Source organism: Rhinolophus sinicus, linkage group LG04 (genome assembly GCF_036562045.2).
Source record: "Rhinolophus sinicus isolate RSC01 linkage group LG04, ASM3656204v1, whole genome shotgun sequence".
NCBI classification, from domain to species: domain Eukaryota; kingdom Metazoa; phylum Chordata; class Mammalia; order Chiroptera; family Rhinolophidae; genus Rhinolophus; species Rhinolophus sinicus.
In genome coordinates, this window is record NC_133754.1 from 37,989,344 (window position 1) to 38,016,990 (window position 27,647).

Genomic DNA, 27,647 nt, shown 5'->3' on the forward strand with positions numbered 1-27,647 from the left:
AGGGGGCAGCATCTCATGACATGCATCATTTGCACACCCACTTTCTTCTGGCTTAATCTCAATTGTGTTCTACCCTGCCTTGATTGCTTCACATACTTTTATTGCCATCCTATTATACATCAGACACTTTAAAACATCCATTTAAGAATAGGTTGGGCATAAACAAACTCTTTAAGTGTGAGTCTTCAATTTTCCTTCTGCTATCTATCTTCAGCATTCTCTTCATTACAGTGTTTGCTGACAATGGAAGAGTTTAAATACTTACATCCTCCCAAGATTGGATGTACCTCAAGTGCCTGTTAGCAGTTTGTTCAAACATTTCAAAATTTCCCCTGTCACTTACTTACCTATTCAATATATTTAACAAATTTCTAGTGTCATACCCAAGTAATGAAGTTTGATTTCTTAGCAATTCCTTCAATGCAAAGTCATCCAAATTGATAAAGTGTGACTATAACAAGGCTGACCATAGGCTCCGAAAGGATCATCTCTCTTTTTTTCCCTTATCTGTTCATTTAATTATAGTGTCAAAATTGGTTTATTTCAAGGATGGTCATTTAGCAATAGTCCACAGAATGTAAGGAAAAAAATTCTGTTATTTTTCTTTCCATTTGTGCTCTTATTATTATATTCTTGCTGAATAAACACCTTTCCTTTTGCGTGTCTCCTTAGGATGGTAAAAGATGGCTATTCAAAACCTCATTTACACCTGAATCCCCTCATGTTTCTGTGCTTCTGCAGCCTGACTTCTACACTTACTATTAATCATGGGCAGTGACTCAGACTTTGCAGGGACAAAATTAATATTTGCTGAATACATCCTCAGAACTGCTACCAAAAATGGGACAAGTTGGAAACAAGGAAGCAATCACAGAAAATAAAGTAACTGCAGCTGTAGAAATAGAGAAACTGCATGTTATTCCTGCTTTTCTCTTCACAATTCCTCCAAAGAGAGAAAGATTTTGTTTGTCTGTACTGAAGCTGAAAACAAAAACAAAAACAATACACATTTGGCTTTGTCTGATTTCAATGAAATAATTCTAGACACTGTTTTTGTTGTTTTCTTTTACTTCAGAGAAACCGGGGTATTTAATGCCATTGGTAAATATTCATTTTTTCTTTAAATATCTATGTGAGAATTTGCCAAAGCTTTTATGCAAATGCACCTGGTGTTAAAGAAAATAATTAGTAAATTTAAAGATCTAATTGGCTTTATTGAACAAGATTTGTGAATCAGTCAGCATCCCATCTAGTAAATATAAAGGTGTCCCCAGAAGTTACACAAAATACAATGTTTTTACAGGCAGAAACTGGGTGGGACAAGGAAGTTATTAGCAAAAGAAAGGCTTGTTTCAGGCAAGGCATTTTTTTGGGGGGTGGAAAGGCAGCAGGGGTCTTATCAAGCAGATTACCTCATCAGTGTTGATCAGGAAATTCCAGACTTAGTGGTTTATGGTCACATTCTTGGGAGGGGCTGACACTGCAAGGAGGTCAGGTATTAAGTCTAGGTTCAGGTGTCATTGGCTTTCGCACAAGTGACTTCATTTCGAGCCTGTGATTTTTCTCTTTAACACTGGTAACCTTTGACTCATACCTGGAAAAGCCTCAGTGAAATGATGTCAGGCAAATTGAACTACAGACTAACACAAGGGGGTGGGGGTGGGGAACTCTGGGAACTGGGCCACAGGAAAAAAATGGGCTAAATAAGGAAGAAGTTAGAATGAACCAATAGGGAGCCGATTCTTCTGCTCTCCTCTTGATGTAATCATCATAAGATAGAGTCTTCCTGCAGGCCTTTATTTAACTCTGAAGGTGGTTCATAGAGAAGTGGGCCAGAGTCCTTTTAACCATAAGATTTTCCATTTATTTCAGAAAATATAAGATCAATTTTCCATGTAATTCAATTGACGTATTGAGTTAATGCCCTTCATGCCTTCAGATATATTCTCGTAGTGCCTATTTCTATTATCCAAGTCTTTGATCTTCAAAATTAAAGTCTGCATTTCTCTTAGGGCTCTTCTGGAATGAATAGCTCAACTGAATCAATGAGGAATGAATCCTTATCTTTGGACACCCTAACTTCTTCATGCCACTGAGCTAACAGAAATCAAAATAGACAAAGAAATAAGGGAAGACACATTTCAAATATGATATCGGATCAGTTGATATTTATTCAAAGAGGCTACTAGATTTTCAGATATATACCAGTCTTGAAAGTGAGTTGTGTTTGAGATTATTCATAGGAAAATATGCTTAGGTCTTCCAGTGTTATCAATCATGCGACAATTTCGGACAAGCACTTTTAAGACATTTTAACAAAGCTTTTCCTAAAATGTGTAATCCTTTGCTTAAGGAAAGCACCTACATCGTAAGTTCTCCTGGCAGAGTGATGTAAGATCAGGTAGTGGTATAGGAAAAAAAAAAACACCTTTCTAGATGCTATGCACAGACAGGGTCCCAGGAGTCAAGGGAAGCTATGTTGAAATACGCCGCAGTTACATCAGTTCTTGCCTTGCATGGTCAGCGCATTTATCAAATATGGAATCCTTGAGTAATTCAGTCAGGAGTCTAATCTTCCCACCAGAGAGCCGGCCGGCAAGAGCAGCAGCCTTGACCCTGCAGGATGCACTATCTGAGCTTCCCCCTTGATAACCACGCAAGTTCCTCAAAGGCCATTTGCAGGATAATGTGGGCCAGTAAATATGAAGAGAAGTAGGGCTTGCACAGTACTTAGTAATCTAAATATGACAATTCCAGTTGCTATTTTTGATATTTGGCAGAATCACAATGGAAATAAGACAGCATCAGAAAGCTATGGCTTAAGCATGTTTAGTTTGGGGTGAAGGTAGAGATAAGGGTTGGTGCAGTTAAAAATAAATGATTCTGTTGCCATGGTTCCCTTTTTCATAAATTCTTTTCAACTTGAATTGCTGTTGTTGTGTTTAATTTTAGATGCATGCAGATTTTCCACAAATAAGAGTTCCTATACATCTGAGAAACGGTTTTTAAAAAGCTGTAGGAAAAAAGTTTTTGGCAGTCTGGCTTGAACATTTCTGAGCAAAATAACCTGCAGGGTTCTGGCTTTAGACAACTACCAAAGGAAAGTGAATAAAAAGAATGAGAACATAGAAAACTTAAGAGACTCCATTTAAACTTTTGATTAAAACATGAGTTTAGAGTACTGCCACATTTAAGGGCATGTGGAGTATTTAGGACCGCCTCTCAAACCACATGGAGACAGGTGTCCCTTCTATGAGTAGTTCTCTTGACAACTAATCCATAAAGGAATATAGGCACCAATTTAGAAAAAAATGCATTTATTAATATCAAAGACTCTAATTGTGGTTTTAAAATCTAGTGTATTACCTCAAACAGAATTCATTTTTGTTGACTATGGCATCAGAATTACTTATAATATATACCTGCTCTAAAATATATAACTATGTTTCCTTTTTAAAAATTTAGTAATAGTATTTCAAATTTGGAAAACATAAATGAAAAGTTGTTTTTACCAATGGAATTCTCTTTTTTTGTATTTATTACAGGGTTGTTTAAACAGTGAAATCCCTACCACAATTAAAATATGATTTTCAAAAGAAAATAATCAAATTAGTTGAACAGAAATGCATTATAATACAATTGCTATATAAACAGTGGACACTGAAATATTGGTAAATGCTTATTTTAAAACTATATTTAATGATTAAAAGGTTCACAATATTTGGAATTTTGTTTTTTTCTGTGGGTTTTCTCTTTCTAAAGATTTTGAGGTTAATCTTATGAATCTAGCAACATAAAAAATTCAGAAGCTGGAATACATTAATTTAAGATAGCAAGGGATGAAATTCATTATAACTGAAAGGAAATGAGTGAACCACATTTGTCTTTATAAACTTATTTTCTAATTCTGTCACTCTGCTTTATTATAATAATTAATCAACTATTTTGTTAAGTGTATATTTAGTGTTTTACTCAAGCTAATTTTTGGCTTTTTCTTAAAAAAAAAGAAAAACACCTGAAAATTCCAAAAATAAAAAGTGATTCTTGCATTATTTAAGGCCAATGAAAGTTAAAATAGAAGTTTCTGGTCTTTTTCTTTATTAACCTTAAATTTAAATTTACACATAAAAATTTTGGAAGGTTTTCGGACGGGTATGTGTGGTGTGTGTGTGTGTGTGTGTGTGTGTGTGTGTGTGTGTGTGTGCGCGCTCGTGAACCTGCATTTGGGGAAGGGAAAGGGTTTGATTATTAAGGTATTTCAACTAAGAGCACAAAAATTGCCTAAGTTGATGTAATAATCACACCAATCTTCACTTTTCTCTTTAGGTGTGAGGAGATTGTCTCATGTTTTCTAATATCTCTATAACAGTCAGGCAAAAAACTCATGAAAATTCAGAGATCTGAAATTTCCATTTAGAGATCAGACCTTCTCCTTAGAATAGACTTTGTCAAGCACCTACCCTTTCCAGGGAGGTGGTATTGCCAATGACATGCTTCTCTGATTTGGGGTGAAGGTAGTGATAAGGGTTGGTGCAGTTAAAAATAAATGATTCTCATTAGCTCTGAGGTTTGCGTATGGCTGACTTGGCAGAATTTTTCTTGATAGCAGGTTTTTCTTGATAGCAACCTGCCTCTGCCCTGAAGATAAAAGTTACATGAGCCCTTGGACTGTTGTTGCACAACCCTGGGGATTCTGTGGCTATTAAGTCATTTGGCTTTGCCATACAAATTCAAGGTGGATATTTCTTGCTACGATAGACTGGTATACACTGGTCTTCCCACCAAGAACAACTTGAGAAGCTTGACAAAACACTTTTAAAAGTCTGCTTGAAAGTTTGGGAGCTATCAAGGCAGTCAGATTTAAGGAGCCAAGATCCCAAAGGGAAGAGAAACTCATTGAAACGAGCCTCACATTTTATGCCACGTTTCCCTTGAACTATCTACCCTTCCGAAGTAGCACAGACATAAAGGCTGAGAAGTTTAGGAGAATATGGATATGAAGAGGCAGAGAAGCTGAGTAGAGTTTTCTACAGTCTCACAAGACTGGGGACCAAATAACGGAACTCCAAGACCCAAGGGGCTAACATCCTGGAGAGAGGTAAGCACTGAGAAGTGTACCCAACGAGCTGAGATAGAACCTAGAGAAAAAATAGATGATAGATGCAGATATAAGACAGATAATGAAATTATAAGTCACAGACTGTATAATAATTCACAAAAATGAAGACTTTCATTAGTACTAGAGACTGAATATTTGTGTCCTCCCAAAATTCATATATTGAAACCTAATACACAATATGATCACATTACAAGGTGGGGCTTTTGGGAAATGGGAAGGGCATGAGGATGAAGCCCTCATGAATGGGATTAGTGCCCTTATAAAAGAGATCCCAGAGAGCAACCTCACCCCTTCTACCACATGAGAAACATGAGAAGACAGTATCTATGAACCAGGAAAAGGCTCTCAACAGACACTAATTCTGCCAGCAACTTGATCTTGGACTTCCCAGGCTCCAAAATTGTAAGAAATAAATCATTGTTGTTTATAAGCCACCCAATCTATGGTATTTTGTTATAGCAGCCTGACCAGACTAACACAATTAGAAAACTGAAATCTATTCAAAGAATCAAACGAGATTTCTAGAACTGAAAGTTATGATAAACTGAAATTAAGAATGCAATAGCTAGGTATAATAATAGGTTAGACACAACTGAACAAAGGAAAATGACCTAGAAAATAGGTCCAAAGAAAAAATATCCCAATTAAAGTAAAAAGAGAAAAGCTAGAAAAGAGAGAAAAGAGACTTAGTAAATATCGGACAAGATGTCAAAATTTAATATGTCTGTAATTAAAGTCCCAAGGGGAAAACAAGAACAAAAGAGAGAGCCAATATTTGAAGACATAATAGTCAAGAAATTTCAAAATTTATAAAGAAAAATATCAAACCACATTTCAAAAATCAATATGAACTCCAAGTATAATAAATACAAAGAAAAACACATCTAGGCAAATTACTGAAATTTGTTGACAAAAAAACAAAACAAAACAGAGATAAGCAGCTACAGAAAAGTTATAAGCTTTTACTTTCAAGAGCAAAATAATACCTATAGCAAATTTCTCAATAGAAATAAATCAATGCAGAAAACAATGAAATTACTTCTTTTAAGTTAAAAAAGAAAAATCTGCCATCTTAGAAATCTATAACCAGTGAAAATATTCTTCTAAAAGACAAAGACATTTCTAGACAAAAACTATAACGAATTGTTGCCAATAGACCTACATAAAATAAATATTAAAAATATTTTTAAGCAAAAGGAAAATTATAACAGATGAAAGCACAGAAAAGCAGAAAAGAACAAAAAAAAATGAAATCTTAAATATGTAGGTAAATCTAATTTTAAAAATTCACAAGAAAAAGAGACCTACAACAGGTAAACGGAAGCAAAGAGTAAGATGACAGAGTTAATGTCAAATGTGTCAGTGATTATATCACATATAAGTGGCCTGGTAGAAGTACAAAGCAGTTCAATGGCTTTGGAAAACTTTTTGACCATTTCTTATAAAGTTAAATATACATTTATCCTATGACCCAGAAATTTCACTCTGTTGTATGTCTCCCAAAAGAAATAGGAATGTATGTACATACAAATGTTTATAACAGCTTTATCCCTAATATACAAAAACTGAAAATTCAATTGTATGTCAATAGGAAAACAGTCATATATAGTAATTCTACTCAGCAACAAAAAAGAAATATGCTACTGATACATACTAAGCAGGTATCATATATATGATGTGGAGCAAAGGAAAGTATAGGCAAAAGTTTACATGCAGTATAATTCATTTATATGAAGTGCATATTTAATCTAATGGTGCTGAAGCTCAGAAAAATGGTTATTTATGGGAGTGGAGATTGCCTGTAATGTGGCCAATGGAACTTTCTGGGATGATGGAAATGTTCTATATTTTTGTTAAAGTATTGTTTATTCGGGCGTTTACACTTGTAAAAATTCATAGTATAAAATTAAGATGTATCTCATTGTATGTCAATTTCATTTCAATAAAAAATTGAAAGCAATTTTTTCAATAAAAATTGAAAGCAAAATTGAAAACCACACACACAAATGTAAGTGGACTAAGTACTCTAAATTAAAAAGAAAAAAAGTACCGGACAAGATTTTAAAAATCCAAAATAAATGCTGCTTAAAAGACACATTTATAAAGATACAGAAAAGGACAAAGGGAGGTTGAAAGTAAAAGCATGAAAAAAGATATTCCATATAAACTCTAATTCAAAGAAAACTAGCACATGTAAGTTATTATCAGACAAAGCAGAATTTAAAGGAAAAAGCATCACTAGACATAAAAAGAGATATTCCTTCACATTTCTCCACAAAGAAAATAAAGCAACTCTAAATTTATAAGCACGTAATAATATGTACCTCAAAAATGTATACTGCAAAAATCACTAGACTATAAAGAGAACTATCATAGTGAGAAATTTTAAGTATCTACGTCGGTAATGGGAAGAAAAATCAGATTAAGAAAAACCATTAAAGTTATGAAAGATTTGAACACTTTTAAAACACTTGACCTAATTGACCAAATATAGAACAAAGCGCCAACAACTGCAGAATGTACATTCTTTTACAAGTAAACACTGAGTAGTTACCAAAGCTGGCCACATGCACGTCTATTAAAGCAAGCTGCAACAAATTTTAATCAGAGAGAATATTTTCTCTGACTATAAAGAAAGCTAGAAATCAGTAACAGTCAAATCACTATAAACCACCTTATGTTTGGAAATTAAAAGATCATTAAAAAATAATAACTGGAACTCCTACATATCCTGTTTCTCTGAAAATAAGACCTAGCCAGACAATCTGCTCTACTGCATCTTTTGGAGCAAAAATTAACATAAGACCCAGTCTTATATTATATTATGTTATATAAGACCCGGTCTTGTAGTAAGATAAGACCGGGTCTTATATTAACTTTTGCTCCAAAAGACGCATTAGAGCTGATTGTCCAGTTAGGTCTTATTTTCGGGAAAACGTGGTACTAATGATGGGACTCCAAATTGGTACCATCACTTTTAAAAACTGGTAGTGTCTAATGAACCTGAAAATATACATGTCCATTGATGCAACAATTCCACTCTTAAGAATGTACTCAAGACAAACACATACATATGTTCATCAAAAAGCATGCATAAAGTATTTATGGCAACACTCTTTGAAATAGCCACAAATAGTTAACATTGTTCTCAAATGATCATCAAACTGTTAAAATTGATAAATGGTGGTATACTCATAATATTCAATCAATATATTGTCATGTGAAAATAAATGAACTACCAGTATATGCAACAACTTGTATAATTATCAATTTTGAGTAAACATCACAAAAAGGTATACATTCTTTGTGATCCTGCCTATATGAATTTCCTCTAAATTATGTTGATGGATATAAGGATAGTAATTACCTTTGGGAAGAAGTGAATTGTTAATAACTGTAAGAGGGCAAAAAAGGGGCTTTGGGGTGGTAGTAATGTTTTATATATATATATATATATCTGTATGTACATATATATTTATATAACATAAATATATATTGTAAAATATATAATATATATAACATAAAAATATATATAATTAAAATATATATATTAAAAATTTGACTTAAAATAATGAGGCAAATTCTTTTAAATACCTTTAGTAATGGGAAAAGTTCTCTTCTTTGAGGATTTGACTGAACTTTTTGAAAAATTCAAAGGTAATTTTGAAGCTGTCTGATGAATCAAGTAGGTGATTAAATCAAGGAAAGGTGGTCTGACCAAAAAGGAAATCCAGCTGTAACAGAATGAAATTAATTCTTTTATGAGGTACAGAAAGTGTTTATAATAATTTCATTTCAAAAAAGGATTTCCAAAAATTTTAATGAATGGAAATCTAGTAGGAATAAGTATAGCGGTTTATATGAAATCATGACATTTGTTCACATAGGTATATATTCATGTATTTAACCATGTGTTCATATATAGCTTTTCATTTTGACCATTCCAACAATGTGGTGAAGGGTTGCAATCACTTTGTGAAAGACAGTGTTAACCCATCATGTTTTTTTTGTTTTTTAAGAGATAGAGGCAGATGCATTTACCTGATTCCATTATTTTGTCATACAGAATTGTGCAGCTATTTAAATTCAAGTACGGAGTTCCTCTTTTGAAGCTTGCTAACACATTTACTAGTGTTTGGATGATATCCCAAGCAACTTCTGATGAATTACTCTGCCCTAAGGAAGTTAACTTGGAGCACAGAACTGTAACTTGCTTCCTAGTACAGTGCATTTTACATAGTAGATGATCAATAGATATTTGTAGGATGCATTAATGAATGAATGAATGATTAATGATGTGGGACTTTGATTAGAGGAGAGGCTCAGAATATCCCACAACTTCAGGATTATACCTTGGACATGACCTTGGACATGAGAAATTTTCTCTGTCCTTTCTAAAAATTTATGCAATTGTGCTAGGCAATATCAGACATGTTTCTGATGCCACACGTTCAGACAGAGGTGGATGATTCTTATTTTTATTGTTAATTTGAGTTTTGTTGTCTTTTGATATTTTTATTTTATTTTTTATTGTATGGAGTTCACATGACCTATGAAAGACAATAGCTGGTAGATATAACCACAGCCAAATGAAGCTTTTGGTGGTGTAGTTCAAAAAATAATATTATCTTGGATTTTTTATAAGTGGGGAAAGAATTATTCTTTGATCATCTTTCTTGCCCTATGTTTACAGTTGTGAATTTAAAAAAATAATGGCATATATATTTATATGCAAAGACCCCAGGGCTAGACAATTTTTACAGAAGTTACAGACTGCTTATATTTCCAGCATTTTGTTTTTCTCCAATTTCAGTATATCAGTCCCAACAGGAAAAAGATGGCTAACTCAAAGGATTATGAAAAGAATATTTACAGAGCTATGGGCAAGGTTGAAATGAAACTCTCATACAAAATGAAACACGCACTTCCCATACAACCCAGAATTATACTCTTGGGCATTTTCTCCACAGAAATAAAGACTTACGGTCACACAGAAACCTGTACATGAATGTTCATAGATGCTCTGTTCCTAGAGGACAGAGCAAGGCAGAGAATTGACCTGAGGAGCAGGAAGCATGGGGCAAAGAGAGACACCTGCATATCTCTGCTATAGGCAGATACTTTTTTCTAGTATTTCCCAGCAAGAGTTGTCTTTTAAAAATCGTGTTTATTTTCTGAAATTTTCACTACATTTTTTTCAGTAGTCTATGTATGCTTCTGCCTGGCTGGTTTTATAATCAGTATTATTCTATTTGTTGTGAACATGTGTTTATAGATTTTGTTTGGTAAACAAACACCATGTAAACTGGGTATATTTTAATTTAAGTTAAATCTAATTTAAATTTAATTTAAAGTATTTATTAAGCCCTCAAAATAAGCAAGGTACTGTGGTAAGTCTTACCGGAGATACAATTAACAATAGGTGGGGTGGGGAGGGAGTTCCCTGACCTCAGAATTAGTCATAATCCTGTGCAGAAGATATAAATATTTACCAAAATCAGCAGTACATAGAACAAACTGGAAGAGAGAGAGTACTCTGTCTTTAAACAGATGCAAAATTTTAAATTAAAATATTGACGTCCTTATGCATATAGCTGCAAAATTCCATCACAGTTCTGCAAATATTTGTGGTGAGGTTGAAATGAGAGATGTGATACTTCTGAATCTCATCCCAGGAATGTAATTAATGGAGTCCTGAGATGGCTTTGCATTTCTGAGGCATTTTAGGTTTTCTTCCACTTTCTGTCGTTTTTCTACAAAAATGCAAGATGGTTCTTGCTGCAGTCTCCCTTTTCCCTCCTCCCTTCACATGTTACAACTATCTGAACTACATCAATCTCCCAGTCTTAATCCCTAACCAATTCTTCTATTTTCCTGCAACATCACAATGTTGTAAAAGGAACAAATTTACAATTTGATTATCGTTATTAACAAGGTAGAAAAGTTCATATATATAATCTATCAATTTTGAAATGTAGGCCACATAGGACATCAATGTGATATGAAAGCATACTTTTTCATTTAAATTACGATTTTGTGTATAGAAGGAAAGATTCAACTGGGATTGTTCTGAATGAAATAAATATGCTATAATCAACTTGGCAGTATTTCCATCTGTGAAAATGAAAATAGATCTGCATATCCTCTAAAATATTTATTTAGATTTTTTTTCTTTAAAACTACGTTTTCTTGCATTTGATTGTCACCAACAAAAATAAAAAGTGATAACTTTTCTAAAGGTTAGAACTAAACAAGAACTCTTATAAAGTAGCAAAAATATGAGTCATTGTTCTTTTTATTCCCTTTTCTTTTACAATGACTTTTAATTTGCCTGACCGTTACTTTCAAAGTAAAAGGAAGAATCTGACTTATTATCAATATGATTTGCTCAGTTTTATAAAAATTGGTTTAAATAGTTTATGCAACATAAGATGTCAAAAACAGTTCAAATTTTACTTTTCTAAAATAGATTTGCTTTGCAATCCAATCTAAACAGTATATATATATATATATATATATATATATATATATATATATGTATATGTATATATATGTATACATATATACATATATATGTATATATATATACACATATATATATATATTTCGAGTCTATTAGTCTTTAATAAAAGATAATGGATATTTTTATCACAGTATCTTTGTAGAATAACACCAGTATTCTGTATTTTAAAAGCATCTTTATCTTTTAAAAATGTGCATATCTTTCATCTCATTTTATCCTAGTTCAGTGGCAGTAGAAATCCACATTGCAGATGAAGAATTGAGACAGAGACAAATGATTTGTTGTCCAAAGTGACGTGTGTGCAAGGGGCTGGCCATGCTCGGACCTAAGATCCTATCATCTAATACAGCTTGCCCATGGTGGTCACATCACTAACGTAGCCAACATATCTTGAGCAATAGAGACTTAAAAACTCTTATCTCCCTTTGCAATCTCAGCAGCTGGTGGTCACTGCTGCTCTGAAGATAGCTGCTGCAGGCAGACTTTAAAATTAGAAACTCAGGAAGTAACTAAAAAGGGGTTGGGCTTGTTTTCTGGGGAAGGAGGAAGTAGAGAGGAATCCTTCTAAAAGTATACTAAACTTTTCACACCAAAAGACGACTTTCTAAAGGAAATAAATTACCCCTCCCATCCTGTATGTTGCCAGAGAACTCCATGGGGAAGTACCGCAGCCCAGGGGAGTGTGCTGCAGATAGGATGAAGAAGAGCAGAGGCAACAGGGGACAGAAAGCCAGATGGCAGGTGACGAGGACAGGGGTGGATAAGAAAAGAGGGCAATTTAAAGAAAACGGGGAACTTGCAAAGATTTACTGCAAAGATTAGAAAGCTCTCAAAGTGATACTCGACGATGAAGTCATCGCAGCAGAAGCCTGAAAGTCCTCTGAAATAAAAGGAGGAAGACTCAGGAAGGGTAGGGCTGAGACAAGACCTGTTTGTTAATAACTCACAAATGAGGAAAAATAGGAAGATTTACATCCACTACCAAACAGTGTATCTGTAAACAGTTCAACTAAAAATGTTTAATCAATTCTTCAGTCAATGTCCATTGTACTCAATGTTCCCTTTCTGTTATAAATCCCAAAGCAGTAACCCCAATCGGTTATCCTTTTTAAACCTGCTAATTGTGGGTGGCCTCTGAAACAAAGAAGCAGCAAATACATTTCAAGGAAGAAAAGTAAAAAGTAACATCAAGTCCAGTGTATTTGGATCTGGAGACTTTGGAGATGACTTGGTTGCCTGCTCCAAGCTCCTTTATCTCTTTAGTCTTAAATTAGGAAGAAAAACCTGTTCTTCCTGACTGCATTCCTTTTCAAAAATGTTCCTTTCTCATACCCAGATGGTGCCCTTTGAACTTAAAAGCTAAAGAACTTTGTTCCCCACTGTAAATTGTCCCCACGGCCATGTTGCCTTTCCATTTAGCTGCCAAACTGGGGAGAATTGGCAGTTATACTGGACAATTAGCACTTTGAAATATTATACCGCCACATATGTAACAGGTTAGCACAGTGCCTGGACGGGAGAGCACTCCACAAATGTTCGTGCCTTCCTTCCCTCTGGGTACTCATCTAGGCAAGGTCCATTTGCACTTCTACCCCTGAGATAGAGGGAAAAAGAGAATGGAAAAGTTGGTGTTTGGTGTCCTTAAATGATCTAGATAGGTACGGAAGGAAAGGGAACATATGAAAGGATGTTGCTGGACTCTTTCTTCCTTTAAAACACAGTTTTAAATTTATACGTATTAAGCAAAGCCTGAGAAAAACCAAAGAGAGAACAAGACAGCAGAGAGTGGAAATACTAATATGGAAACCCTTGAAAGCTATCACCTTTATTGCTAGTTGTAAAACAATTAATGCTCTAAAATCTCACAGCCCAAAGTATTGCAGACGCTAATCAAAGACTTACTAGTGGACTATCACTATTAATAATTGGGGATGGTTTTAAAATTTTCACTAGCACTTTATTTAGTACAACCCACAATGTTATCACATAGACGAAATAAGCAATAGCAGGGCTGTTATTTATATAATCTGTGAAAATAAGCACTAACCCACTCCCCTAGTCCCTGAATAAAACCAGACATATGGTAGGTATTAAAAAGCAAATGAAGTTTATCTCAACTTTGTAAATTTTTGTTTGTTTTTTCATGGAAACTCTCACTTAAAGGAAATTTCTCTATTTCAGTCTTCTTTTAAGAGGTGAATTCACTAAAACATTGCCCACCCCTTTTAAAAAATTCCTTAAGTGCAGAGGAAAGTGACTCCTAAAACTATTCAGATTAACCTGGGAATAATATGGCAATTTAGCCAGCAAAGAAGTAAGTTGCCCTTTCTACTTATTCCCCATAATGGTTTCCTGACCAGTAGAGCAAATAACCTCTAGCTTTGCCCTGAACTAATAAATCAAGAGAAATTTGAGCCAGTGTTTAAATAGGACATACATAATCCAGATTGTTATACAGAAAAAAAAAATTGCATTGGATTTGGTTGAGCTTTCAGTTTGATAAAAGACTACACAGCAATCAGAAGTTATATTAGTCGTAGATCTGTGAACTTGAAAAGTACCTCTCTGATTCTTGCTTTTCTCATCTACAAAATAGGATAAGAGAGTCTACTGTGCTTATCTTTATCTGGGAAAGATTTTCATAATTATAATCAGATATACATTATTATTCACAGTGGGATGGTATTCATTTAACAAACATATTTTGAGAGTTCTTCCCTACAAAAGTTTTTTATTACATTCGATTGTTTATTACTATTAGGTGTAGCCAAAGCCGCTGGTGTTTCTGGAAAGTATAAAGGGTTAAATCTCAGGTATTATAAAGCTCCCTTTATTCCTCTGACCTCAAGCCCTTAGTTCTGGAAGTCCTGCCTATCCTCTCCATGCAGACTGCTTGATCTCACTTGGGGTAAGGGAAAAGATGCTTCTAAATTTAGTCTAAGTGTATTTAACATATGGCATCATACCTTCCTGGGTCAAGAGGTCCCAGTGTTTCTGGAAAACTGGAAAACAGACTTTTCTGGGAGGTAGAAATTGTAGAAGGCAGACCGTTCAACTATTTGGAGAAAAACTATTTGGGGATTTGTTTTTTTAAGCTAAATTTCTCAAAGAATGCTATGCCCTAAAGCTAAAAAGGCATCATGACTTAGGCCTTTGAGATATTCCCCTGATGGCATCTAAGACATATTGAATTATTTGGCATCTGTTCCATGTGCCAAATGGACTTACCTCCAAGAGAGTTAATCAGTTTTGGACCTGGCAAATTATCCTTATTGAATTTAAGGATAAAATAAATAGAAGCACAAGGAGGGTTAGAATCAAGGTTCTCTTTACAACAGCTAAAGGGTCAAAGTCAATAAAAAGGCAAAAGAGAAAGAGATACAAAAAAACAACAACAATAGTGAAATTGGGTAAGAATTTTAAATTAGGAACAATTTTTAATAAAGACAGTGATTCAAACCTTTTAAGTTTCTTAACAAAAAAGACATGCCCTTACTTTTAGGGGAGCATGGGTGGCTTCGTATCAGCAAATGGCAGCCATGTGTATTTCTGTGAACCTTAAATACCCATGAATAAGAAACAGGTATGATCTGCCATATTTTCTTATTGCTTAAGTAAGGCCTAAGGCTTCAAAAAGACATAAAACATGCTTTTATGTCTGTCATGGGATATCCACAATCACTAACATTCTTATAAATGCTTTTTTTCCCTAGTTGCACCAAAGGCCTAAAAGGTATCCAGGAAAAGAACAGCTTTAGAGACTGAGCTGGAATGGTGTAAAATCCAAAATGAAGGTCTATATTTGGGTCTGTGCGATAAAATGACTGCAGTAAGTGCCATTGTAAAGTATGTGAACACTGCCATCTAATGCATTGCTTAAAATCAGCAAGTGCTTTCAGCAGTTATGCTGGGAAGCAAAAGAAACTGAAAATGATCAGGAACATGGTTATTAGAATTTTACTTTACATTAAATTCAATATGGTATTTAAATAAGCCACAGCTCATGTCATGTTTGGTTGTTTTCAGCACACCAACATTATTTTCTGAATACCTGCCACCCTTACCTTTTCTCATTTTCAAAGGATATACTTTTTTATTTTTACCAGTAGTGTGTAGCAAAGAGTATTTATATTAAGAAATTTTCTACCTGAGTACTATTTTGTAGCTTGAAAAAAATAGGTAATCAAAATCTATCAATTCAAAATCTATCAATTCAAAATCTATCAATCCAACCATGTGTCTGTACTGAATATGGGATGTGATTACAATGTCAGATGTTGTAATTGGAAGCTATCATTCCGGTATCTACTGTGGTCATCTTCCTTGCTTCAAGATGACTAAGAAAAAAGTTTTTGAAAAACTGTTTACAATGGATAATGTAAAAGCATAGCGCTCTCTCTCTCTCTCTCTCTCTCTCTCTCTCTCTCTCTCACACACACACACACACACACACACACTAACAAAACTATCATATACTCTAGTCTTTACAAAATGAATATTTGGGAAATATTTAAAGATGTATGAACCACTTCTTATATTGGCATTTTGTTAAATGGTTTTACTAAAACTTCAAATGTGTCTGGCAAAATCATTTATATAAAATCTATAAGCAAGTAAGTTGAAGCAATCCTGTATTATTTGGTTTTGCTGTCAGAAAATAGCTGATGGTTATCTTGCTGCAACAATTCCCATCCTAGAGAAACTGCAAATCACCTTTATAAAGAAAGGATGAGGAGTGGGCCAAAGGAGAGATGGTTCAGGAAACTTGATAAGTTTGGGGAAAGTGTGCTGCCATAAACTCCCCCAGCCTCAGCTAAAATCAGTCCTTCATGTTAGCAGAAGATATGTGAGGGGCAAGGAATTAGAGGCCGTTGTTTACATTGACAGTGCTAGGATGTTTAGATAGTGATTGCATTTGTGCATTCATTAATTCACTCAGTTTGCTGAGCTGAGACCAGTGAGACATGGAGAGAGGTAATGTCCTTGTGTTTTAAAACTTATATACCAGTTAGAGAAAGAAGACATATTCACAAATAAGTAATATTTAACAGGCTTTGAAAAGGGGTTAATGTTTAGCAGAGTGGGTGCCCAGTAATTATTTTGCAATGTTTGGATGTGTGGATAATTATTTGGATAAATAAATAAGTGAATTATAAATTAGTTCTATAATAGAGGATATGGCAGTTCATAAGAAAAGGCAAATTATTTCTGTTAATTTTGGTAAGCTGGAAATGGAGAAAAGATATAGGGGCTTAAGAAAGAATACAAAATAGAGTTGGTATTTGTGTAGCACAATGAATGGTTAATAATATAAGCTCAAGTAGGGATGATAATTAGGATCACTATAGGTAAAAGAAATAATAAAGGCTTAGGGACAAGAATTTATTCTGGATGAATATATTTCCGTTTGCCTGAATGATAGATGATATTTAAAAATGGAAGTGAAATTCCTACCATACACCATACACAAAAATTAGCTGAAAATATAAGAGCTAAAACCATAAAACACTTAGAAGAAAACATAGTGGTAAATCTTCATGACGTTGGATTTGACAACAGATTCTCAGATATGACAACATAATTAAAAAATAAATAAATTGGACTTCGGCCAAATTAAAAACTTTGTGCTTCAAAGGACATTATCAATAAAGTGAAATGACAACTTACAGAATGGGAGAAAATACTTACAAATCATGCACGTGGAAAGGGTCTGGTATCCAGAATACACGAAAAACTCTTAGAACTCAACAACATAAGACCAAACAACACAACAAAGAGTAGGCAAGGTACTTACATAGACATCTCGCCAAAGAACATGAAAAGATGCTCAACACATTTAGCCATTAGGAGCATGATTGTAAATTAAAACTATAATGAGATACCACTTCACACCCACTAAGATGTCTATAATACAAAAATAAACAAATAAAAGTGATGGCAAGAAAGTAGAGAAATTGGCACCCTCATACATTGCCGGTGGAAATGTAAAATGGTTCAGCTACTGTGGAAAATATTTTGGCAGTTCCTCAAAAAGTTAAACATAGAAATTTTATATGACCCAGAAGTTCCACTCCAAGGTATATACCCAGAGGATATGAAAGCAGGTACACAAACAACTACATATACATGCATGCCCATAGCAGCATTATTCACAATAGCCAATAAGATCCAAAATGTCCATCAATGGGTGAGTGGATAAACAAAATGCAGCATATGTATACCATGGAATATTGTTTGGCCATGAAAGGGAATGAAATACAATACATGTTATAACACTGATGAACCACTACCACATTATGATAAATGAAAGAAGCTAGACACAAAAGGTCGCGTATTGTATGATTCCATATGCATGAAATATCAGAAGAGTTAAATCCATAGAGACAGAAAGGAGACTGATGGTTGCCAGGGGCAAGGGGGTGTGATTGCTTAATTGACATGGGGTTTCCTTTTGAAATGATGGAAATATTTTGGACTAGAGAGGGAAGTGGTTATTGCACAACATTGTGAATGTACCAAATGCTCCTGTTCTCTTTAAAATGGGTAATTTTATCTGTATGAATTTCACCTCAACGAAAAATATTATTAGGAAAAGAAGAGGGGAGGATAAAAATGTAACAGTAAGTTGGATAATTTTATTAACTGTCAGTACGATAGGCATGCAGGAAGAGTTATTCACTAGGTTCTTAGTCAAAAGAGTGACCTGATAATCTCTGTGCTAGGGGAAATTTGAAGTAGCTGCAGGGTGTGGTAGAAACTGGATGAAATAATAGGAAGCAGTTACCTGTTCATAATTTAAAAACCATTTCTGCAGTAGTCTATAAAAGTCCAAATGTCAGATATTTAAAAAGTAGTATGATATACTCAAACCAATTCATCTAACCCATCTACAATGGAGATAGAAGTTGCAGAGAATGGTTCCAGTACTTTTTCCTTATAATTGAACGACATGGCCTAAATTCACTGAAAAATACAAGTGGAATGGTTCTCACTGGAGAGCATTACAGGCAGTTATTCCATTCACTCATGTGCACAAGGCATATGAAAGAGCTATCACAACTGTAGTCAGAGTTTAGTATACCTCTCTGAAAGTTTCCATCACTTACACTCAATTTTTTCTCTTGTGGAGAACAAAAGAATTCACCTAGCAAATGTTTATGGAGCATGTACAATATGCCAGGCACCATCTCCTACTTATATACATGTGGATCATGGATGGTTTATTTGTTATCATTTTTGATATGTATGGTTTTTCAGAGAAAGTGTAGGGAGACTCAGCTTTAAATAGCCACAATTATCCTACAGGAACCTACATGTTCTTAATGATAGATACTAAATTCATAAAGGTGAATAGGTTGAGCTTACAGTGTACTGAAAGATAAGTAAACAGGAAATAACAATGTAACTAAAGGGTGAGGATAAGGGTAAGTATAGTCAATACAAGATATAGGGAAAGTCACCTGAAGCAGTTTGGGATGATGGGCAGTGGGGTGGGGGTGGGAGTGAGAATGGTGGGTGTTAGACTTTGGAAATGCTTCTTGGAAGGAAGTCACAGCTGCAACCCAGAGGGACAAGACCTATTAGACTGAGGAGAGCAGAGTAGTGGGCAGAGGAACTCCAAGGTTTCTGTTTGGTTACCTGAGAATTACTGACAGGCAGGTTTTGTCTTGCAGGTGACAGAAATTATATTTATGTCAACTACAAAGATGGCCCTCCATTTTCAGGCCCTGGGCTCTCAGCAGGGATTCTAGACTGAGCACCAAGTTTAGGAGCCCTCACCTGTTACTGTCCCATAGAAAGTCCTCCTTACAATAGATTATTATTCAGCCATAAAAAGAGGGAAATCCTGCCACTTACAACTCGGATGAACCTGGAGGATGGTTATGCTAAGTGAAATAATCCAGACACAGAAAGACAAGTACTGTCTGATCTCATTTAAAAAGTTGAATTTACAGAACTAGAGAATGGAACAGTAGATTCCAGGGGCTGTAGAGTGAGGGAAATGGTAGTTGCCAGGGGCTGGGGAGGCAAATAAGATGCTGGTCAAAGGCTATAAACTTTTAGTTTTAAGATGCATAAATTGTGGGGATCTACTGCACAGCATGGTGACTATAGTTAATAATATTTATTGTACAGTTGGAATTTGCTAAAACAGATCTTAAGTGTCCTGACCACTCCCGCCCCCCACCACACACACACACAATGGTAAGTAAGTACCTGAGGTGATGGGTGTGTTAATTAACTTGATTGTAGTAATAATTTCACGATGTATACGTATATTAAATCATCACACAAATATATACAATATTTATTTGTCAATTATACCTCAATAAAGCTGGGATTTTTTTTTAAAGTCCTTCTGGACCCATACTCTGATTTTTCACTTACTTTCCAGATAATTTAGTAATACCAAACTCACACAAGGAGGTTTTTCTTGTTCCTTTGGGTGGTTATAGCCCATTGGGTCTATAACCTTTTGCTATATTGTCTTGCTTTTAATGTTAAAACTCATGAGTAATGGTTTTGCTTTTAACATTTTATATTTTACTTTAAAATGAGAAGCCGGATGCAAAATGACATGCTGAATGTGATGAACAGCTCTCAGTTGATACAAATTAATCATTTTATGTGTAAAAGTTGTTTTTTTTCCTTTTACCAAGTCCCTAATCAACATAACAATCTATATTAGGGGGGAAATGTGATGTTGAAAATATCTAAATGCCTTTCAGAAAGATACTTAACTCTTTTAGGGGGAGACTTTATCCATGCCATGTCTTCAGTAGCTTTTTCACTCAATGTCCATCTAACTCGCCACTCCACTGTGGGCTAGAGAACTGGCTTTTATGGTGTTAAGTATATATTTATTTACTTATTTACTGACATATAATTTAAGTTGGTAATAATCACCATTTCCTACTTATGCTTTACATGTGGATTATGGATGGTTTATCTGCTATCATTTTTGTATGTATGGTTTTTCAGAAAAAGTATAGGGAGATTCAGATTTTAATAGCCACCATTATCATACAGAAACCTACATGTTCATAAAAATATGAAAAAAATCTATATTCTAAGTTTTAACCCTGAACTGAGTGAGGAATGCTTTATTATGAATTGCTTTAGAAATGTCAACACTCAAATATAGCAATAATAAACAACAATATTTATTTCACTACTACTATAAGCTACCTGTTGCCTTTTCTGTGATGGTAGCAGTATGCCATTACTATAGCACAGACTTTTATGATTATTGATCAGCTGTTATATAGTATAATGGTTCTAGCTTAGAACAAAGTAGCCATTCTTACTTCTCAAGTAGAAATTTTATTTCTAGTACTTCCTAAAGATGAGAATTTATCCCAACCAAGATGCATTTGGAAAGAATATATTATTTTAAATGCTTTAAAAAGTAATTCTCATGAATTTTGTTTTTTTCCAATACCTTTTCCTTCTCTCTCCTACGTTCCTCTTCATTGTCCTTCTATTCTAATTCTCTGAGAGACCCTTACCTCTTCCCTCCCAACCATTATAGCTCTTTAGCGTAGATATTAGAAATCCCAGTTGGGGAACTGTTTTTTCTGTGGAGTTTAATTACATTATTTTTAATTTAGAAGTTGTCCTCAGTCATAAAGAGATTAACGGACCTGCTATATTAAGAAACGTTGGCTGCAATCATATCAGTCATATATTTGAAATCATAAATGTGAATGTAAAATAGCAGACTACAGCTTCTCTACCTATTCTCTATAGGGAAAAGATTTCTATTACACAAACATTCCCACTAAGAAATCTACATTCTAAAAAAACTTAGTTACATTTCTGTTAGATATTTGAATGTTCTTTTATATTTTTTGCAATTAACTAATGCTCTTGGAGAAAAATACCTTGAACCTGCTCACCCCATTTTAGAGGATGCTAAACAAAATAAATGCCCCTTGCTTGCTTCCTTACAGAAGAGCTATACTTACTGAGAAGTAATGGACATTTCAGCATTGTAAAAGACAGGGAGCAAAATAGGGGAAGCTCCAGGGCTTCTGTCTGCTTTTTTTTTTTTTTTTTTTTTTTGCTGATCCTCTCTGTTATATCTGTTCTAGCATCTGATTTTCTGCTTCCCCACTTAGTCAATTTTTTCCCCAAAAAATGTTGGCTATGTAGTACTAATCACTACCTGAATACTTCCAGGCTACTCTTATCCTCTTCAGGGTTCTCCTTCCTCTGGTCTATTTGGAAAAAGAGAAACTGTTTCATGCCAGTTCCTGAGTAATTTCTTTCCCCTCTGCACCTATTTCCTTATCCCATCTGAGACCTCTACTCTCCTGGTTGGCAAACAGCCCCTCCTATTCATGCCTCAGAAAGTCATTAAATCAAAGGGACACATAACATTCTTTACTGAAAATTTGTAACAAACCACCTGAAATGAAGTACTAGACATTTCATCCTTAAAAGTCCCTCAGGCATCCCCATATCTAGAGAATGTTTATCCTACTATGGGCAACATACTTCCACATTGCAAAGCCGCATCTATTCCTCTCACTCTGGGCACCTCCCACCACTCCATTTTTCTTCATTTTATTTGCAGTCAATTTACCAGTCTTCTGTTTTTCTCTCTCCTTACAAATCATACAAGCATTAGCTCCCAAGGCCAGACCATTCAACATTTTCTTAAACAAAAGTCTCCAGAGAAAAATTACGCTACTTCCTTAGAGGCAAAAGTAGCTGTGTTATTTGTAGTTTTAACTAGCATATTTTTCCCTTTTAGTTTATTTTATTCAAAAACAGCTAATGTAGTCATTTATGTCAGGGTCATAATAACCAAAGATAGTCCATGAATACCCTGAAGCTTTAGAAGTACTGGTGCAAGAGAAAAGTTTTATAGCAACCTAACTCAAGGTCATAGAAGATACAACAATGGTGAAAGAATTAAAATACTCATTTTCTTTTTCAATATAAACCAGTTTCAAGATTTTAAAAAGGGAACGCTTCTCTCTTCTTTTATTTTCAAGTTGGAGTAGTGCAGAAACTTCAATCTAAGTCATCAATAGAACAGTAAGCTAAATAAATTAGATAAGTGAATGCCTTGTAAAAGTACAAGGCAATCATGCTCATCAATAGGGAAGGTGAGGTGCAGAACACCCAGAGAGAGAAAGAGCTGACAGAAGTATTAACGATGCTGTATGTGGCCCACCTGGATGGGAAAGAAATCTGGAAAAGCAGTCAAATGAATAAATCAGAAAAGTAGATCAAAAAGGAAGTTTGAGAGTAAGGTAAATGTAAGTGAATTAGAAGAGATGAAAAAAGTCTTTTCTATAATATGATCAAGATTTTGAGGGAACTCAAATGCAAGATAACAAGTTAAGGAAAAATACCTACATATACATATATATATATAAAGAGTCTGTATATTTCTATATATAATTAGCCTCTTCTAAAGTGTAGCAGTCAATATGAGCATGGGCTCTTGGTAATGAATAACAAAACTCAATGCTTTTTTTTTTTTTTTTTAAAGAAAATTACCAAAGGATAAGTAGTATCTCAAAGAGTTGATTTGAGGGAGGTGGAGGGCAGCTGGAGCATGAGTCAGAAATGGATGCATCCAGGGGAGGGGATGTAGCCCGAGTCCCACCATTGAACAGCCTGATGGGGTGCTCTCGTATTAACAGCACTCCCAGTGGACACTCAAGACTCAAGTCCTCTCATGTTTCCATTACCACTGTGGAAAATTTCTCACCAGTCACTTTCCCCCTTAAGAATCAAAGGTTCAAAAGCCTAGACAAACTTGGCTCCTTGGCTGGTCATGAGTCACAAGACCACTTCTAGGGAGAGGGAGAGAGCAAATTGCCCTGTCTGCTACCACAGCTCACAGACTGTGGGGGAGGTCTTCACAGGCTTCTCTACCTTCCCATCAAATAACACACATCACATGACCTCCATAAACAGTGAATGTTTGGCAGTGCCATCAATCTAACTTAGTGGGATTAATAAACGGAAATAGCTAGAATTTAGTTTTCCTGATGGATCTTCCCCTTATGAAAAATGGAGGGGTGGTAAGAAGAAGTAGGGGGAGTAATGTGCGGGGCCTAAGAATGAAGGCTCTAAAGTCCAGGATGTAAATCTCAGTTATAACATTTACTGTCTTTGAATTTGGATAAATTTGTTACAGTTTCATACTGGTGAGAGTTAAAATGGAATTCAAAGGCTATTCATTTCATAGCATTATTCTGAGGATGAATGGAAGAAAACTGCATCTCACTTGTGTATTGTGTTGCCTGGAACATGAGCAAGTGCTCATAAAACATCAGTCTCTCTGACCACTCAAACTGTAGCTCCCCTCCCCTTGCCGATGTGCCACACATGCATTGCACAGGCAGCTACTCTGAAAAATTCTTGATCTTTTGATTCCTCTTCCTCTCAGAGCTGAGGAAAACTCCTGATGGAAGACTTCTGCACCCATGATCTTGACTGCTTTTCTGACTTTTTCTAGTAATCTCCCTTTATCTTGAGCCTCAATATCAGGTTGCTACCATGTGAATAAAAGGAATTCTATCTTTGTATTCTTCAGTTCCATATTGAGTCAAAAAAAAAGTATTTCCACAATTCTTTCTAGGACTATGAGCCCTGCTTTTATGTTGCTAACCACTTAACCACCAACCTGTAGTTCTCTAACAGCTGGATCCCACTCTTATAAACACGAGCTTGAGAGCCAGATCATCTCGGCTTTGAACAAAGCTCTATCCCTCTTAAATTGTGTGACCTTAGACGGGTTACTTGACTTCTCTGGGCCTCGTTGGCATTATCTGTATTATAAAGATGCTACTAAATCTGGCACATAAAAAAATGCCTTTGATTATTATCTCAATGACTGTGCGTAAGTACGAGAAGGCCGAACCTTCTGGTAGGATACTGTAAGAGAACTGGTTCTGATTTTCTCATGACAGGTTGCAGTAAACAGTTAATAGATGATGTAACAGTCAGAAACTCTGTAAAACAAAATACTAAGATTAAAATCATTCCATTCAGGAAATTTATGAGAGTATCATAAGACTGATGGGGTGAGAGCCTTCCTCCATTCACCTCAGCCAGGAGCCTATGGATCATAATGGAAATGCAACCACAAGGTGGCAGTAAACAGGACAATGTTAAGGTGGGTATTGGATCCCATCACAAGATTGCAGCCAGTCCCTTCGGATCTCTGGGACCTGCTCTATCCAAGGAGCTGGTCCCAGCCCCATCTGCACAATCGAAACATTTCCAGAGTTTTTCAAAAACACCAATCTCCAGGCCCAATCTCCAAAAGTTTAATGTGTAACTGGATGAAAGGGGAAAAGAAACATAGTTTAAAATATAGTTTTGTTATAGAAAGGAAGGGAGAGAGGTAGAAATCACTGTACTGGGAAGTTACTGTTTGAGGACATCCAGGTCATTTCTCTGTGTCCTAGATGTGCCCTGAAATCTGCACAGTAAAGATAAAACCCTTAGATACATCCTTGTTAGTTCTGGTGTTCATATGCTCTAATAACTCAAACCCTTTACAATCAAGAAACTCTTACTAGAGTTTAATCTAAATCCCTTTTATTGAAAGCTAAATCTTATAATTTCAGTGTTTAGCTCAGAGGAAACAAGACCTGCTGTGGTAGATTTTACCCTTCTCTATCCTTGAATTGTCACTTCAGATTACATAAGTGAGTTCTTTTTATGCTTAATGAAATTGATTTGCCATTTCTACTGGACTGTAATGTGAATCAGTCACAAGCAACTCAGGGAAGTACGCTTCCTGTTTGCTAAGCCATATTTTGTTGGGAGAACGAGCTCCCTGGCCCGAGGACCATTATGGGGATGAGATGGCAGGACCCAGCATTTGGCCTCCACTCAGAGAAACCATTCCACTGGCCTTTGGACACAAGCACCTGCTAGTAGCCTGACTTTATTAAAACTGTCTACCAATCCTGGAAAATGAAAAATGAGTCTTTGGCAATCTTTAGTCTGACTCTTTAGTGTGCATTTAAGCCAAGGTATGAAATATAACAACCAATGTTACTGAGCATCTAGTATACAAGTATGCCAACGATGTAACAATCAAAGAAGAAAGTTTATAGACAGAGGACACTGCCGGGAACATAATAATCTCAGTAAATGGTGACTATACAGGCATTATTACTAATCCCAAAAGTGGTCTTGAAAGGGCGACATGATTATGCTTATTTTTCAAGGATGAAATCAAGGTTCAGAGAGGTTCCATAACTTCCTGAAGGTTATACATTTTTGTAGCATGCAGGACAACTTTTGAACAACAAAGTCTTGCCCAAGATAGAGAGGGCAGAACATTTGCAAGGGTTTATGATGGTTCTCATGGTTGAGTGGGTTGAGTGGAAATTGCAATGAATTACTTCCTTTTCTTTTGCATAGGATCATAAACCACCAAAAATCAATTCTCCAGTAGACTACTGGTTCTGTGATGTGTGTGTATGTGTACAAACACATACATGGGTATGCATATGTAGAAAATGTGATGTATAGGTTTACTAGTAATGGTAGAGAAAGGCAGGTGATGAACTGAACTGTACCAATAGCATAAATTGATCACTTTCAAAGAGATTAATCAATATCATTCATTTCAATTCTTCAAGCTTTCATTATCAAGAATATATTATGTGCTTGATAGTCTGTGCTAAGTTCCTTAGAGGATATAAAAGAAGATGGCAGGGCAGGCCCAGTGGCTCAGGCAGTTAGAGCTCCGTGCTCCTAACTCCGAAGGCTGCTGGTTCAATTCCCACATGGGCCAGTGGGCTCTCAACCACAAGGTTGCCAGTTCAATTCCTCGACTCCCGCAAGGGATGGTGGGCAGCGCCCCCTGCAACTAAAATTGAACACAGCACCTTGAGCTGAGCTGCCGCTGAGCTCCCAGATGGCTCAGTTGTTGGTTGGAGCGTGTCCTCTCCACCGCAAGGTTGCTGGTTCAACTCCCGCAAGGGATGGTGGGCTGCGCCCCCTGAAACTAGCAACGGGCAACTGGACCTGGACCTCCACAACTAAGACTGAAAGAACAACAACTTGAGAACCCTCCACAACTAAGATTGAAAGGACAACATCACTATGAAATTTAAAAAAAAAAAAAAAGATGGCAGAGGGCAGAGTCCCAGCACCCAGAAATCTTTGTTCTAGTTAAAACCCACTGTGAAATAGAAAATCAAACAATATAAGAAGTTGTTCATTGAAGTGCTAAATTAAACATAAAATTAAGTAACAAAATGTACAATAGATACCTTCAGGATTAAACAAGGGGAAGGAAAGATTTGGACCATTATCAAGGAAAACTTCCTGAGGGACAAGAGACTGGAGATAAGTTCTGAGGATTTGAAGCCAAATAGAGAAAAGGGTGTGAACGTATTTCCTTTCATCCCTCACTTCTTAGAAATCAGCTTGAGCAAAGCAGTTAAGTTAGAATTTATTCAATTATACATTCATTAAACAAGTAGATCTAATATACACCAGATTTCTGGTGGGAAAAGAAATAAATATGATGTGTGCAGGAAACAGAGAAGCAGGTTACTTGTGGAACAGAGAGTTTGATAGGGAGTTGTAATGAAAAGGACACAGGGATAGGCAAGGGTGACATTCTGGACACCCTGAGAGAGAGAAATGGGATGGTCCCTGAGACGACACTGCTCTAAACTCTTGAAGAGGAGGAGAAAGAAAGGGACAATGAAAATGGTATTAGAAACATTCACTGAGGAGCAGTGCTAGGCTCCTTGGTGCCAGGCCAACACACATGCATATGCACACCCCCATTCATACATATATATATATATATATATATATATATATATATAGAGAGAGAGAGAGAGAGAGAGAGAGAGAGAGAGAGAGACAGAGAGAGAGACAGAGAGAGACAGAGACAGAGACAGAGGCAGAGGCAGAGACAGAGACAGAGACAGAGAGAATCATTTGCTTACTTGAAACACCCATTTGGCCATGCTAAATCTTCAAGAAAAATACTATTTGAAGATG